The sequence below is a fragment of the Microcaecilia unicolor genome, chromosome 11, assembly GCF_901765095.1.
Source record: "Microcaecilia unicolor chromosome 11, aMicUni1.1, whole genome shotgun sequence".
Taxonomy (NCBI): domain Eukaryota; kingdom Metazoa; phylum Chordata; class Amphibia; order Gymnophiona; family Siphonopidae; genus Microcaecilia; species Microcaecilia unicolor.
Window position 1 is genome coordinate 10,732,013 of NC_044041.1, and position 16,723 is coordinate 10,748,735.

Here is a 16,723-nt window from a genome sequence, read left to right on the forward strand (position 1 = left end):
AAAGAAGTGTTATTTTTTTCAGGAGTATCACCCAGAACTGTATTTTTTTTTTTTTGTTACATTTGTTCCCCGTGCTTTCCCACTCATGGCAGGCTCAATGCGGCTTATATGGGGCAATAGAGGGTTAAGTGGCTTGCCCAGAGTCACAAGGAGCTGCCTGTGCCTGAAGTGGGAATTGAACTCAGTTCCTCAGGACCAAAGTCCACCACCCTAACCACTGGGTCACTCCTCCACTGTTGCTACTATTTGAGATTCTACATGGAATGTTGCTATTCCACTAGCAACATTCCATGTAGAAGTCGGCCCTTGCAGATCACCAATGTGGCCGCGCAGGCTTCTGCTTCTGTGAGTCTGACGTCCTGCACGTACGTGCAGGATGTCAGACTCACAGAAACAGCAGTCTGCGCAGCCTTCTACATGGAATGTTGCTAGTGGAATAGCAACATTCCATGACCTCTACATGGAATGTTGCTAGTGGAATAGCAACATTCCATGTAGAATCTCAAATAGTAGCAGCAGTGGAGAAGTGGCCTAGTGGTTAGGGTGGTGGACTTTGGTCCTGGGGAACTGAGTTTGATTCTCACTTCAGGCACAGGCAGTTCCTTGTGACTCTGGGCAAGTCACTTAACCCTCCATTGCCCCATGTAAGCTGCATTGAGCCTGCCATCAGTAGGAAAGCGCAGGGTACAAATGTAACAAAAAAAAAATTGAACTTATTTTGATAGCTTCAAAATCCTTCTTCCCACTGGTTTCCCTGATCACAGCAGGACCCTGCAGAGATGACAGCAGCAACCCCATCCCAGCCAAGATGCTCCAGTGTAAGCATTTCCGAAGAGAAGTCTAGTCCATGGATGACACTTTGAGAAGATGAAACAGCTCTGAGGCTGCAGCAAACACTGAAGAAACGGCAGCTTCTGGTCCCGCTTTGGCTTTTTTTTTGATGACTCAGACTCAGGGATTCGTCTCTCAGGGTCAACCAATTCATCAATAGGGCTCAAAACATTTGGGTCAGAGTATCCTCTGCAGGAAAAACTCACCATTGCTGTTTATACTTTGACGTAACCTTTAAGTCTTGTCGACATAAGAGGTCAATTAATTCATGGCACAGCACAAGCCCAAGAAAACACACTTCATCTACACTAAAAACAAACAAAATCACCACAGAAGAGGAATCAGGGTCTCACTCCCTGGCCAGCTGTAATATTTTGTTATTTAAGTGAATTTTCAAATATTTTAGCATAGTAAGTAACATGTGTAACATAGTAAATGACGGCAGATAAAGACCTGTAAGGTCCATCCAGTCTGCCCAACAAGATAAACTCATTTTACATGGTATGTGATACTTTATACCTGAGTTTGATTTGTCCTTGCCTTTCTCAGGGCACAGACCGTAGAAGTCTGTCCAGTACTGTTCCTGTAATAAAAGTACTGAAGCTAACGTCGAAGCCCCTTCAAATTTACACTCAAGCCCATCCATATCTATTCAGTCACGATCAGGGCGTAGACTGTAGAAGTCTGCCCAGCTCCCTTTTTGTTTCCCAATTACCAGCATCGCTACCCAATCTCCACTAAGATTCCGTGGAACCATTCCTTCTAAACAGGATTCCTTTGTGTTTATCCCACGCATGTTTGAATTCCATCACCGTTTTCATCTCCACCACCTCCCACGGGAGGGCATTCCACATATCCACCACCCTCTCCGTGAAAAAATACTTCCTGACATTAGTCCTGAGTCTGCCCCCCTTCAACCTCAATTCATGTCCTCTAGTTCTACCACCTTCCCGTCTCCGGAAAAGGTTCATTTGCAGATTAATACCTTTCAAATATTTGAACGTCTGTATCATGTCACCCCTGTTTCTCCTTTCCTCCAAGGTATACATGTTCAGGTCAGCAAGTCTCTCCTCTACGGTTTGCAACGCAAATCCCATACCATTTTCTTAGCTTTTCTTTGCACCGCTTCCAGTCTTTTTACATCTTTAGCAAGATACGGCCTCCAAAACTGAACACAATACTCCAAGAGGGCCTCACCAACGACTTGTAGAGGGGCATCAACGCCTCCTTTCTTCTTCTAGTTATACCCCTCTTTATGCAGCCTAGCATCCTTCTGGACATGGCCGTCACCTTGTCAGACTGTTTCTTCACCTTCAGATCCTCAGACACCAACACCCCAAGGTCTGAGTTGAGCTTACTAATGTCTCCCCTCCTATTTGGTATCTCTCTTTTGGGTTTCTGCACCCCAAATGCATCACTCTGCACTTCTTGGCATTAAATTTTAACTAAGTGATGTATCAAGAAACCTGTTCACACTTAAAAATGAACTAAAAATATAACAGTGCACCGTGAAACACAAAATTTTTATTTTGTGTTATATTTTTAGTTTATTTTTTAAGTGTGAACAGGTTTCTTGATATATCACTTAGAGACAAGCTGGACAATATTTAGTTGCCCCGGAAGAGTGTATTAAATTTTAACTGCTAGACCCTCGGTTTTCAGATTTTCCATTGACCCTTTGTCCAGCCGTCAAACCATTCATAGAAATTTTAAGTAAGAGAATCTGGCGTCAGCCTTAGGACTCCTCAGCCATCTTATGATAATATGGGATTGGGTGAAATGGCCATAATCTATTTCCTGTTAGCATATTGTGCAGTATCTTATCAGATAGGTTCTTGAGCCATCTTAACCTGGCTCTAATAATGTGTGGAAATGTAGATGTTCTCAAAATGAGTGAGAAATAGAGGAGTTTGAATGACTGGAAACTAGGGATTTGCATTTGCTTGAAACAGCATAAGATATATCAGTGACACTTCCCAGGTTATTTCATGTCCTTGGCGGCTCTGTATTTCAGGTTATGTCAGCGGTTCCCAAACCTGGTCCTGGTCCCAGGTTTTCAAGATATCCACAATGAATACTCAGTTAGGAGATTTACATGCACCCAATGGGGTGCCCAGATGACCACTGGAGGGAATCAGGGGTGACCCCCCCAATACCCCTCCAGTGGTCACTGACCCCCTACCCCCCCCCCCCCCCCACACACACAAATGTGAATACAAATATGATTTAGCAACCTCTATGACAGCTTCAGATGTTGGAGCCAGGTCTGTTAGAGCAGCAGGCAGGTCCCTGGAGTAGTGTAGTGGTCAGTACAGTGCACCATGGAGTGGGGGACCCCAGTCCCTATCTCCCTCTACCTGTCACATTTGTGGATGAAACTGTGAGCCCTCCAAAACTCACCAGAAACCCACTGTACCCACATATAGGTGCCCCCTTTACCCATAAGGGCTATTGTGTACAGCTATGGGCAGTGGGTTTTGGGTGGGTTTTGGGGGGCTCAGCAGGCAAGATAGGGGAGCAATGGTGAGATGTGTACCTAGGAGCATGTTTTTGAAGTCCACTGCAGTGCCCCCTAGGGTGCCCCATTTGTCTTCTGGGATGTCTGGGAGACCAGTCTACTAAAAATGCTGACCCCTCCTGCATCTCAATGGCTTGAATTTCTACGTTTTTTTTGTTTTGAAAATGAACCAAAAAAAAAACTCCAAAAATGAACCAAAAACCCCAAAACGTCCAAAGCAGAACACCTTGTTAGAAACAGTATTTTCTAAAATAAAAGATAGCCATTTTTCTTTTTGGAAAATTCACTTCTTTCTTATTAAGATTGTGGACGTTTTTGCAAAACGTCTAAAGTCCGACTTACACGTCATATCGAAAATGCCCCTCTCAGCGATACTGTGTTGCAACAAAAGGAAAAAAAATTAAAAGTTTCTGGGACTGAAACTCTCTCTCCAGGCTTTTAAATTTCCCAGCTGTCATTCAGAAGAGTGCAATCAGACATGCCACAGGTAGGGGGAGCTGTGCATACAGGGTTCTAGACAATTGGAAATGGGAATGCTAGGAATAGAAAAGGGGGTGCTGAGGACAAGGGGTGGTATGAACGGAGTATGCAGAGGATAGAACAAGGGATGTGGATGGCAAAGAATTCTAGATACAGGCTACCCAAAGAATAAACCCAAGTGACCTCCTACTCATCCTATCATTTCATCTATTCACAGGAGAAAAGTCCATCTTCAGGAGATTAAAGTGCCGGGCTGAAGAACACCCTGAGGGTCCATATTACACCATTCTATCTTCTGGTTTTGTGCAACCTGCTACAAAATGCTTAATGAAAGTCCTCTCTTCCCCTATTCTCTCCCCCCCCCCCCCCCCCCCCCACCCTCAGTGACCCTTTAAGCCTTGTGTTCTTGTCAAACAAGGATGCACACAAAGGCCCGTCTTGTCCATGGGCTAACCAAGTGGCAAACGAAGTTTCTGTCTTTATTGTCAACTTATTTGGGGCAGCGAGACAGAGAACAAGCAAGAAGGAATATGGTCTCCCCCTTGCGGCTTTCACCCCTGTACCTCTCCCCCCCCCCCCTCCCCGCACCTCCCCTGATCTCCTTCGCTCTTTCTGTCTTGGATCCTGAAAGCAGTACTTTGAGATGATGTTGGGGCTTTGTTGGTGGTTAGGAACAGTGAATAAAAGGTCTAAGGAAACAAAAGAATGGACAAGGGAGGAGGGATAAGGATTTCTCGGTGTCTTAAAAGGAATTAAAGTGCTTTTTTACTCAAGTGAAGAAATCAGAGCAAGAATAGAAACTAAACAAAAACCAGTCAGACTGTGGACAAGTCCCCCTGAAAAGACCTTGATCCCCTTAAGTTTGTAGCTGCCCGCCTCCTCTACCCCTCCTCCCCCCCACCCCCTTAAGTCTTCCTAACTCACTTGCAAAGCATGAAAACAAGGAGGGGGAACTGAAGAAGAAAAGACAAGGTAATCCCTAGGCACTTTGCCCCTTCCTTGTGCTTTGCCCAACCTTCATTTGGGCCTTGGCTGGTTATTTCCTAACCCAACTCAGTGGGAAGTAGGCGAAGGTTGGGGAGGAGGGGGTGGACTGCATAAAAGCTGCAGGGCAAAGGAATGCTGCTATTCAGATAGAGTAAGCAGGATTTAACACAAAAAGAGAGGGCGGGAGAGAATAGAGGAGGATAAAAAAAAAAAAAAAAGCACCCTTATTGAGGGCTTCTAAAACTTGGTAAGCACTGCAGTGCCAAACCTGACAAGACAGAGCAGCTGAGCGTAGAGAATGCAAAGTCTGACAGTCTCTATTTCTCCCCAGCTTTCCCCCCATCCCTTCTTGATGCGCCTACCATGGCCAACCAGAGGAAGAGAGGTGATGTTCTGTTACTCCAAAGCATTGCAAGGATCTTTACTGACCAAAAGTGCATGGTAATTAACCTCAATGGTCCCTCTGACAGTGATCTAATCAGAGCGGCTTCAAGCAGATGCTGCCACTGCCTCCAGACTCATGTCTGGGCCATTGGCTGGTCGCTTCATTCGTCTTTAGAAAGACTGATTTCACCGTGATTTGAGCTGTAGGTTGTTTCCCCAACTTCATAATTTCCTCTAGAAGAAGAAAAATATCTATTTACCTTTGCATACTGCTACGTCATAAGAACATAAGAGTAGCCATACCAGGTCAGACCGATGGTCCATCTAGCCCAGTGTCTTGTTTCCAACAGTGGCCAAGCCAGGTCACAAGTACCTGGCAGAAACCCAAATCGTGGCAAGGTACCATCTTTGCAAGAAAACAGTAGGCATGGAAAGGCAAGGTGATATGCGATCAGGGCTATTTCCAGAAGCATTTGTACAGAAAAATGGCAGTTTACCCGGGTAACATGATTTGGCTGCTCTCTTTAACCTAGGTAGAAGCCTAAGGAGGCGATCCCAAATGTGTGGAGAAAAGCAGCGTGAATACATGCCATTTTTAAAAGTCTATGTGTAATTTTCCTCCCGTTGGCTGCCCGCAGTAAAGTTTCTTGGCCCATTTTAATATGGGCACGTTATGCTACTTTTCAAAAAGAAACTGCTTGTATTGTTTCTCATTGAAAAATCGTGTAATGTGCGCATGTAGTTAAGAGCCACATACCTTACAAGTGTGCAGGCTGTTTTAAAATTGTCCTTTCATAACTGTACGTAACCCTCCATTGCCCCTGGTACAAAATATGTACCTGAATATATGTAAACCGCTTTGAATGTAGTTGCAAAAACCTCAGAAAGGTGGTATATCAAGTCCCATTTCCCTTTCCCTATTTGAGATTCTACATGGAATGTTGAGATTCTGTTGATACTATTGGAGATTCTGTATGGAATGTTGCTACTATTTGAGATTCTGTTGCTGTTACTTCAGATTCTACATGGAATGTTGCTACTATTTGAGATTCTACAGGGAATGTTGCTAGTGGAGGAGTAGCCTAGTGGTTAGTGCAGTGGACTTTGATCCTGGGGAACTGGGTTCAATTCCCACTGCAGCTCCTTGTGATTCTGGGTAAGTCACTGAATCCTCCATTGTCCCAGGTACAAATAAATACCTGTATATACTATGTAAACTGCTTTGAATGTAGTTGGGAAAACCACAGAAAGGCAGTATATCAAGTCCCATTTCCATTGGTTTTATTGTTTCTATTATAGTCATATTATACTATTACTTTTCTTATTGACTATTGTATATTAAGTCCCATTCCCTTTCCCCCTTTGTAAAAGGGCCCTAAAGTACATTATCCACTAAAATAATATGATAAAAACCTCATAGTTCTATTTTTTTTTTAAACATATAAAAAAGAGTGGCATAATAAAAATGATAAAACTTTCTCTACCAACCTATGACGATGGAACAATGTTAATGTTTTTTTTGCAGGTCGGTAGAGAAAGTTTTATCCTCTTTGTTATGCCTTTCTTCTTTATAATATAAAGTTTTTAAAAAGATAGCTTGGAGGGGAGATATGACAGAATATTTACCTTCAGAGGGATTGCATTGGCTATCTGTTTTTCTTAATTTGACTTTTGAGACAGGTTGTTTCCCCCTGGTATTAGTACCATAACTCTCACTCCTGTTTTGAAAGATTTCTCCAAACTATCTGACCAACCCTCTAACTGTCATCCGATAGCGAGTATGCCATTCTTGGCTAAGGTTGGAGAGGCTACAGTGGCTTTTCATCTTCAGGAATGTTAAAACAAATTCGAAATATTAGATTCTATGCAGTCGGGAGTTTGAAAGTTCTACAGTACAGAAATATGTTTATTAAAATGTATTTATTTATTTGTTGCATTTGTACCCCACATTTTCCCACCTATTTGCAGGCTCGATGTGGCTTACATAGTACCGTCAAAGGCTTTTGCCTAACCGGTGGTTAACAAATACAAAGTTGTATAGTGATTGTATGAGGTATAAGTGGAGGGTCTGAATGGATGAAGATTGCATGTTGTCCTGTTCGATCATAGCCATGCTGTGTTGGGTCATTCGGTGGTGCTTAAGCAATTAGATCTCTCATCAGTTGATCATGACCTGATATAAAGAAAATTGGACTTTATTGGTTGTCATGGTTCTCAGCCTTTTTGAAAAATGGCATGAACTCATCAATGGGGTTATCAGGATGTGGAGTCCCTCAGGGTTCCCCATTGCCTATGGGTCTATCTTATTTTACATATGCAAATGATATAAAGATAATTTTTCCTATAACATCTAAGACTGTGGATATGTTTGAGATCATGAGTTCTTGTTTCCAAAAGACGACCCTGTTGTGGACGAGGCGGAAAGATAAAATGCTCTCAACTTTTAATCTTGACGTGAGTGGTAAAACTATCCCTCAGTTTGCAGTTGGCGAATATGGCTCACCTCCACTTTAACCGGAGATTCCCAAATTAAACATCTTATTTCTTCTGTGTTTGTAAAGCTGTGGTATTTGCATCAAATCAGACCCTTTTTTTCTTTCGATTACTTACAGAAGGTAGTTCATGCTATGATACCATCTCGTTTGGATTACTTTTATATAGGAATTACAAAGACTTCCTTCGCTAGAATGAAATTACTACAAAATTCAGCACCAAAGATAAGTACATAAGCACATAAGCACCGCCATGCTGGGAAAAAGACCAAAGGTCCATCAAGCCCAGCACTCTGTCTCCGACAGCAGCCAATCCAGGTCCGAAAAACCTGGCAAAACCCCAAAATTTAATAACGATCAATGGACTTTTGCTTCAGGAATCTATCCAGACCCCCTTTAAACTCAGCAAGGCCAGCTGTCGTCACTACCTTCTCCGGCAATGAGTTCCAGAGTCTAACTACGCGCTGAGTAAAGAAAAACTTTCTCCGATTTGTTTTAAACCTACCACATTCTAATTTCATCTTGTGTCCCCTGGTTCTATTATTGTTAGAAAGTGTAAACAAACGCTTCACATCTGTCTGCTCTACCCCACTCATTATTTTGTAGACCTCTATCATATCACCCCTCAGCTACCTTTTCTCCAGGCTAAAGAGTCCTAGCCGTCTTAACCTCTCTTCATAGGGTAGTTGTCCCATCCCTTTTATCATTTTTGTCGCCCTTTTCTGCACCTTCTCCAATTCCTTTATATCTTTTTTGAGATGAGGTGACCAGAACTGAACACAATACTCCAGGGGCGGTCGCACCATGGAGCGATATAACGGCATTCTCATGCTTGTTTTCCATCCCTTTTCTAATAATACTTAACATTCTGTTCGCCTTCTTAGCTGCCGCAGCACATTGAGCTGAAGATTTCAAGGTCCTATCAACGATGACTCCCAGATCCCTTTCTTGGTCAGTAACTCCTAAAGTGGAACCTTGCATGACACAGCTGTAATTAGGGTTCCTCTTTCCCACATGCATCACTTTGCACTTGCCAACGTCGAACTTCATCTGCCATTTGGATGCCCAATCCCCCAGTCTCATGAGGTCTTCTTGTAATCTTACACACTCCTCCTGCAATGAGACGACCTTGGATAACAGTGTGTCATCTGCGAATTTAATTACCTCACTAGCTACTCCCATCTCAAGGTCATTTATAAATATGTTAAAAAGCAGCGGTCCCAGCACAGACCCCTGAGGGACCCCACTAACTACCCTTCTCCATCGAGAACTCTTTACAAATCCAAATTTGATATAGATTCTCCACTATTATGGTCTCTAGCTGCCAATAGTAGTAACATATTGAATTTCAGTTCTTGTGTATTGTTTTCCAATTATTATATGGAAATAGTCCTTTCTATATGCTTGCTCTAATTCATTTCAGAACTGGCACATGCTCTAGTTGTCGGATTCACATGAACAAGTTAGAAAGACCAGCAGATTACATTTACAAGTCTGGTTTCTTCTCGTTAGAATCTGTTTAGCACAGTGGTTCCGAATTTCTGGAACTCCCTGCCACTAAACATTAGAAATGGGCAAAGTTATGTAGTGTTCCATAAGGTATTGAAGGTACTTGGTCAAAACAGCCCCGACAAAAAAGCTCCAAACAAAAAAAGTTCCCGACATAATAGTCCCTGACGTAACAGCCACTGTCAAACGGCCTGCCCACAATATCACCCTTGACAAGTTAGCCCCCCCCCCCCCCCCCCGACAAAAGGGCCCGATCAGGCTGCCCAGAATATGGGACTGCATTTTTTTCCTAATATTACCTTGCCAAACAGGATAAGGTTGGTAAGACTATGAAAACGATGACAATATTGGGTTTTATTTTTTTAATTAGCATGGTGATGGAAGAATAGTTTCTGTAAATAGCAGAACAGATCATGAACCAGTTTGTAGCTATAGAATTTTGTTTATTTATAAATGCTTTATGCAATTGAATGCTGTTAGGAGTCTTTATCAATGAAGATTTCAGTTGTACTTTATTATATTTTTTGTGATGTGTTATTTTTTCTGAGGGGGCTGTTTTGTTAAGGGTTGTTTTGTGGGAGGGGCCATTTTGTCAAGGGCTGTTTTGTTAGGGTGTGAAATGTCAAGGGTTATTTTTTTACAAGGCTGTTTTGTTGGGGCTATTTTGTCAGGGCTATTATGACTGGAAGCCGATATTGAAGTCCTGTTTTTTTTGAAAAGTATCACATTAATTTTTTAAAATTTAATGTATATACGTGGGGTCCTTTTTACTAAGCCACGGCAAAGAGTGGCCTGCGGCAGTGCAAGCACATCTATTGGGTGCACGCTGGGCCAGTTTTTGCCGTGTCCTGGAAAAAGGGCCTTTTTTAAGGGGCCAGAAAATGGAAGTGCGGCAAAAAAAAATACCAGCGTGCGTCCATTTTTGGCCTGAGACCTTACCACCACCTATTGACTTAGCAGTAAGGTCTCACGCACCACCCGGGCAGTAGGCATGCAGCACACGTCCACTGCTGGTTACTTCCTGGTAAGCGCCACGTGGTAGAAAATATTTTCTACCGTGTGTTTTCGGCATGCACCAAATTCAGAATTACTGCCTGGGGAATGCAGTACTTGGGTGGTAATGCTGATTTGCCACATGCTGGAGGTGAGTAGGCACTTAAGTGCCTTTGTAAAAGGGCCGCATAATTTTTCATTTCCTTTTGCACATCTCATGCTTTACTGTATATTGCAGGGGCATAGCCAGTCTTCGGCGGGAGGGGGGTTCAGAGCCCGAGGTGAGGGTGCACATTTTAGCCCCCCCCCAAAGCCGGCGCCCCCCCCGGCACCGCCACCAACAACTTTGACCCTCACCTGCCGACAACCCTCTCGACCCCCCTCCCACCACCAATTCTCCCCCACCGTCACCTACCTTTGATGACGGGGGACCCCGACCCAGTGGCATACCAAGGGGGGGACGGGGGGCGGTCCGCCCCGGGTGCACGCCACTGGGGGGATGCCACACGCCTGTTGGCCGAGTCTGCTCGTTCCTTCCCTGCTGCTCCCTCTGCACGGAACAGGTTACTTCTTGTTCTGGGGCAGAGGGAGCAGAAGGGAGGGAACGAGCGGACTCGGCCAACAGGCGCGCGGCACCCCCCAGCAGGTAAAAATGCACCCGGGGGAAGGTGTAATTTCGCCAGTGGGGGGGGGGGTGTAATTTCGCAGGTGTGGGGGTAATTTCGCCGGAGGGGCCACGCTTCACCCGGGTGGGGGGGGGGTGCATCGGCGACTCGCCCCGGGTGTCAGGCAGCCTAGGAACACCACTGCCCTGACCCTCGCCAGCCGAGGTCCTCTTCTTCTGGCGCAAGGCTTCATTCTGTTTCTGTGAGTCTAATGTCCTGCAGGACGTCAGACTCACAGAAACAGAATGAAGCCTTGCGCCAGAAGAAGAGGACCTCGGCTGGCGGGGGTTGGGTCCTCCACCAGCACAGGTAATGGACGGTGATGGCGGGGGAGGGTTGGCGGCGGGAGGGGGGGTCGAGTGGGTCATCGGCAGGAGGTCCAAGGCCAAATCTACGTGGGCCCAGGCCCCCGAGGCCCCACATAGCTACGCCACTGATATATTGTTAAGCTGATTGTTATCTTTGTAAACCATCTTGAGCTCATGGTTGTGACAGTATGCCAAAAAACATATCCCCTTTGTTGTTGTAGATGTCTATAAAATTCTGAGTGAAGTGAAAGTGGCTAAGGTGATCATTTTCAAAGCACCTAGACGTCTCAAAAGACCCCCCCGACAGAAAAGTTTCTCTGCCAAAAACATCCAAATAGAAATTTGGGAAAGGCAGAAAAAAAAAGTCCAACGATGCAGTTCATCCAAATAGCAAGGGGGGCATTTGGGGGGCAGGTAGGAGGCGTGTTTTTGGGCGCAAGTAAAGAGGATCAGAAACAGGACGTCCAACAGCAATAATCGAACAGGAAAAAAAGTTCAAGGGATCCTTTTACTAAGATGCGCTGAAAAATGACATAGTGCAGACGTGTGTTTTGGGCGCGCGCAGAATCATTTTTCAGCGCACCTACAGAAAATGCCTTTTTAAAATTCTTGCCGGAAATGGACTTGCAGCGAAATGAAAATTGCCGCGCTTCCATTTTGGGTCCGAGACCTTACCACCAGCCGTTGACCTAGCGGTAAAGTCTCTTGCGGTAACCAGGCAGTAATGACCTACGTGCATCAGATGCCACTTGGCGCATGCCCATTACACTCATCCAAAATAAAAATTATTTTTCGGAGTCGTGTATCGGACGCACACCAAAAATGAAATTAACGCAAGAGCCACACGGTAACTCCATTTTGGCATGTGTTGGGTGCACGTAGACGCTTACACAGCTTAGTAAAAGGACCCCCGAGTCTTAGATTTAGGACATCCTAAGTTAGATGTGTTTCAATCACATCAATTGAGCAACCGACAGGGATTAAGGTATGACCCCCCCCCCCCCCTCTTCATAATTCCCCAGTGGTTTCTGTCCCCCTCCCTCTCCCTTGAAAGTGAAACTGGAAAGGAAACAAGAAACCACCATAAAAGTGGAGGAACACTCAATCCCTACGAGAGTCAATCCTTTTTTCACTGGAAAGGAAAACCAGGATCTATGACAGCCTCAGGCATTACAAGCATTCTGGGTTATATTCAAAATCAATCATAGGGTAAAAGAGACCAATTCAAATCTCATGAGGAAACTATTTTGTAAATGCTGGTTATAACGTACTCTTTAATTATGAGTAAATTAAAGGTACAGAGTATGATAAAAGCAGGAGGAAAAAGTCTTTCTTATTGATGATATGTTGAAACCTTCTGCTCAGTGTGCTGCTGCGGCTAAGAAAGCAAATAGAATGTTAGGTATTATTAGGAAAGGAATGGAAAACAAAAATGAGGATATTATAATGCCACTGTATTGGTCCATGGTGCGACCGCACCTAGAGTATTGTGTTCAATTCTGCTCGCCGCACCTCAAAAAAGATATAGTGGAATTGGAAAAGGTGCAGAGAAGGGCGACAAAGATGATTAAGGGGATGGGATGACTTTCCTATGAGGAAAGGCTAAAGCAGCTGGGGCTCTTCAGCTTGGAGAAAAGGCGGCTGAGGGGTGATATGATAGAGATATATAAAATAATGAGTGGAGTGGAACAGATAGATATGGAGCGTCCGTTTACGCTTTCCAAAAATACTAGGACAAGGGGGCATGCGATGAAGCTGGAGTGCAGTAAGTTTAAAACAAATAAGAGAAAAGTTTTCTTTACTCAGCGCGTAATTCGACTCTGGAATTCGTTGCCGGAGAATGTGGTTAAGGCGGTTAGCTTAGCAGAGTTTAAGAAAGGTTTGGACGGCTTCCTGAAGGAAAAGGCCGTAGAATGTTATTAAATGGACGTAGGGAAAAAATCCACTATTCCTGGGACAAGCAGTACCAAATGCTTTGCTCCGTGGATCTTGTCGGGTGATTGTGGCCTGGATGGGCCACTGTCGGAGACGGGGTGCTGGGTTAGATGGATCTTCGGTCTGTCCCAGTGTGGCGATGCTTATGTCTTATTAGTTTACGTAGAGTGATCACCGGCATAAAAAACCTCTGCCTGAAATCATTAAAATTCTGTGCTTAAATTATTACACAGTGAACCAAAAACCACCTGTGACTCAAATCAAAAAGACTTAGACCCCCTTTTACTAAGCGGTGGTAAAGCCCAGCATGGGCTTACCGCTCGCGAAACAGGAAGTACCGCTGAGCTACTACTACTACTCAGGGGCGTATCTGGACTCGGGCGGTAGGGGGGGCCAGAGCCAGAGGGAGGGGGCACATTTTAGCCCCCCCCCCCGGCGCCACCGATTCCCCCCCCCCCCCGCCATTTCCGGACCCCCCCCCTCGCCACCAATGACACCCTCCCCCGCTTCTGTCACTTACCTTTGCTGGCGGGGGACCCCAACCCCCCGCCAGCCGAGGTCCTCTCTTCCATGCAGGCTGCGCCGCTGCAAGTTTCAACGCTCCCTGTTCTTCTGAGTCTGACGTCCTGCACGTACAACGCGCTGGACGTCAGACTGAATTCCAAATTCTGAGTCTGACGTTCTGCACGTTGTACGTGCAGGACGTCAGACTCAGAAGAACAGGAAGCGTTGAAACTTGCATCCTGCACGGAAGAGAGGACTTCGGCTGGCGGGGGCTTGGGGTCCCCCGCCAGCAAAGATCGGCGACGGGTTGGTGGCGGGCGGGCGGGAGGGAGGGGGAGGTGGAGAGGGTCTGTGGTAGGGGGGTCCAGGGCGAAATCTGCGGGGGCCCAGGCCCCTCTGACCCCACGCAGATACGCCCCTGCTACTACTACTTAACATTTCTAAAGCGCTACTAGGGTTACGCAGCGCTGTACAATTTAACATAAAAGGACAGGCCCTGCTCAAAGAGCTTACAATCTAAAGGACAAGTGAGTAGACGATACGATGGGGGCAGTCAATTTGGGGCAGTCCGGATATCTTGAAGGTAAGAGTTAGGTGCCGAAGGCAGCATTGAAGAGGTGGGCTTTAAGCAGAGACTTGAAGATGGGCAGGGAGGGGGCTTGACGTAGGGGCTCAGGAAGGTTGTTCCAGGCATAGGGTGAGGCGAGGCAGAATGGGCGGAGCCTGGAGTTGGCAGTGGTGGAGAAGGGTACCGAGAGGAGGGATTTGTCCTGTGAACGGAGGTTTCGGGTGGGAACATAAGGGGAGATGAGGGTAGAGAGGTAGTGAGGGGCAGCAGACTAAGTGCATTTGTAAGTAAGAAGGAGAAAGCTTGAACTGAATGCAGCCGGAAGTACTTCCCACCCCTAGCGCGCTGTCATATCCTGCAAATAGGTGGGAAAATGTGGGATACAAATGCAACAAATAAATGAAATAAATATCCGGCGCTACAAAAATATATTTATATTTATGTATTTATTTTTTTTAGCGCTGGAGTGTACCCGGCGGTAATTGGTTACTGCTGGGTTAGTGCAGCCATTTCAAGGGGGGAGACCTTACCGTCACCCTGCAGGAAAGAGAGACTTCACTACCTGCTGCAGTAAAAGGGGGCCTCGGCGTGTGTGAGACTCACATGCCGATGCCTGCATAGGCCCCCTTTTGCCACTGCTTGGTAACTGGGTCCCTTAGCTTTCAAACTGATGTGCTTGGCTATAGACTCCCCCATCGGCAAAGGCCAAAGTTTCACCCGTTGGCAGTTTCAAGATGTGTCAAACAATCATCAAAATCCACTCTTAGAAGTTCTTAAAAATTGCATACTATGAAAATTGTGTAATAAACAAATCACCAGAGCTCATGAAATTACTTTTAAAAATCCTTATAATTAAAGAGTGCACGTTATAACCAGCATTTGTGAACGAGTTTCCTCATGACATTGCAGGCAGCCTGACCACAGCAGGAAGGTAGTCTGAGGCAGGGGCATAGCCAGACCTCGGCGGGAGGGGGTCCAGAGCCCGAGTTTAGCCCGCCTCCCAAAGACGCCGACCCCCCCACACACACTTTGGACCCCCCCTGCCTTCGCCGATGACCCTCCATTCTGCCGTCACCAACCCTCCTCAACCCCCACCACCAGTCCTCTTAAGCGCCGGTCTCCGGCGCATTGCTGATCTGGATTCTGTTTCTGTGAGTCCTGACGTCCTGCACGTAGGAACGTGCAGGACCTCAGGACTCACAGAAACAGAATCCAGATCAGCGAACACGCCGGACTCGGAGACCGGCACTGAAGGGGACTTCAGCTGGTGGGGGTTGGGGACCCCCACCAGCAAAGGTACCTGGTGGTGGCAGGAGAGAGTTGGTGTCAGCGGGAGGGGGGGGGATCGAAAGGGCCAGGGGAGGGGCGGTGGCACCGAGGGGGAGGTCAAAAGTGGTGGGGGAGCTAAAATGTGCCCCCTCGCCTCGGGCTCTGGACCTCTCTCCCGCCGAAGTCTGGCTACGCCCCTGCACTGTACTAACCACTGGGCTACCTCTCTACTCTGCCTGGATGTCTGTGTGGCCATTTTTCTCAAAATGGCGCAAGACAGATTTCCCTGCCATTCATAAGTTGGATGTTTCATTTTGGAAAATGGCTATTCATTTGGAACGTTCTCAGCATGAAAATGTCCATCTGACACGCAGCCATTTTCAAACAGAAAAATCTGTACATTTTTCCTGTTTGAAATTGCCTGTGAGATAGACATTTTGATGGACAGTATGAGCAGAAGAAGGACCCAATTCTAACTTAAGTGACTTTTTAAAAATGGCCCTTCACACGCAGCCATTTTCAAACAGAAAAATCTGTACATTTTTCCTGTTTGAAATTGCCTGTGAGATAGACATTTTGATGGACAGTATGAGCAGAAGAAGGACCCAATTCTAACTTAAGTGACTTTTTAAAAATGGCCCTTCACACGCAGCCATTTTCAAACAGAAAAATCTGTACATTTTTCCTGTTTGAAATTGCCTGTGAGATAGACATTTTGATGGACAGTATGAGCAGAAGAAGGACCCAATTCTAACTTAAGTGACTTTTTAAAAATGGCCCTTCACACGCAGCCATTTTCAAACAGAAAAATCTGTACATTTTTCCTGTTTGAAATTGCCTATGAGATAGACATTTTGATGGACAGTATGAGCAGAAGAAGGACCCAATTCTAACTTAAGTGACTTTTTGAAAATGCCCCTTCACACGCAGCCATTTTCAAACAGAAAAATCTGTACATTTTTCCTGTTTGAAATTGCCTGTGAGATAGACATTTTGATGGACAGTATGAGCAGAAGAAGGACCCAATTCTAACTTAAGTGACTTTTTAAAAATGGCCCTTCACACGCAGCCATTTTCAAACAGAAAAATCTGTACATTTTTCCTGTTTGAAATTGCCTATGAGATAGACATTTTGATGGACAGTATGAGCAGAAGAAGGACCCAATTCTAACTTAAGTGACTTTTTAAAAATGGCCCTTCACACGCAGCCATTTTCAAACAGAAAAATCTGTACATTTTTCCTGTTTGAAATTGCCTATGAGATAGACATTTTGATGGAC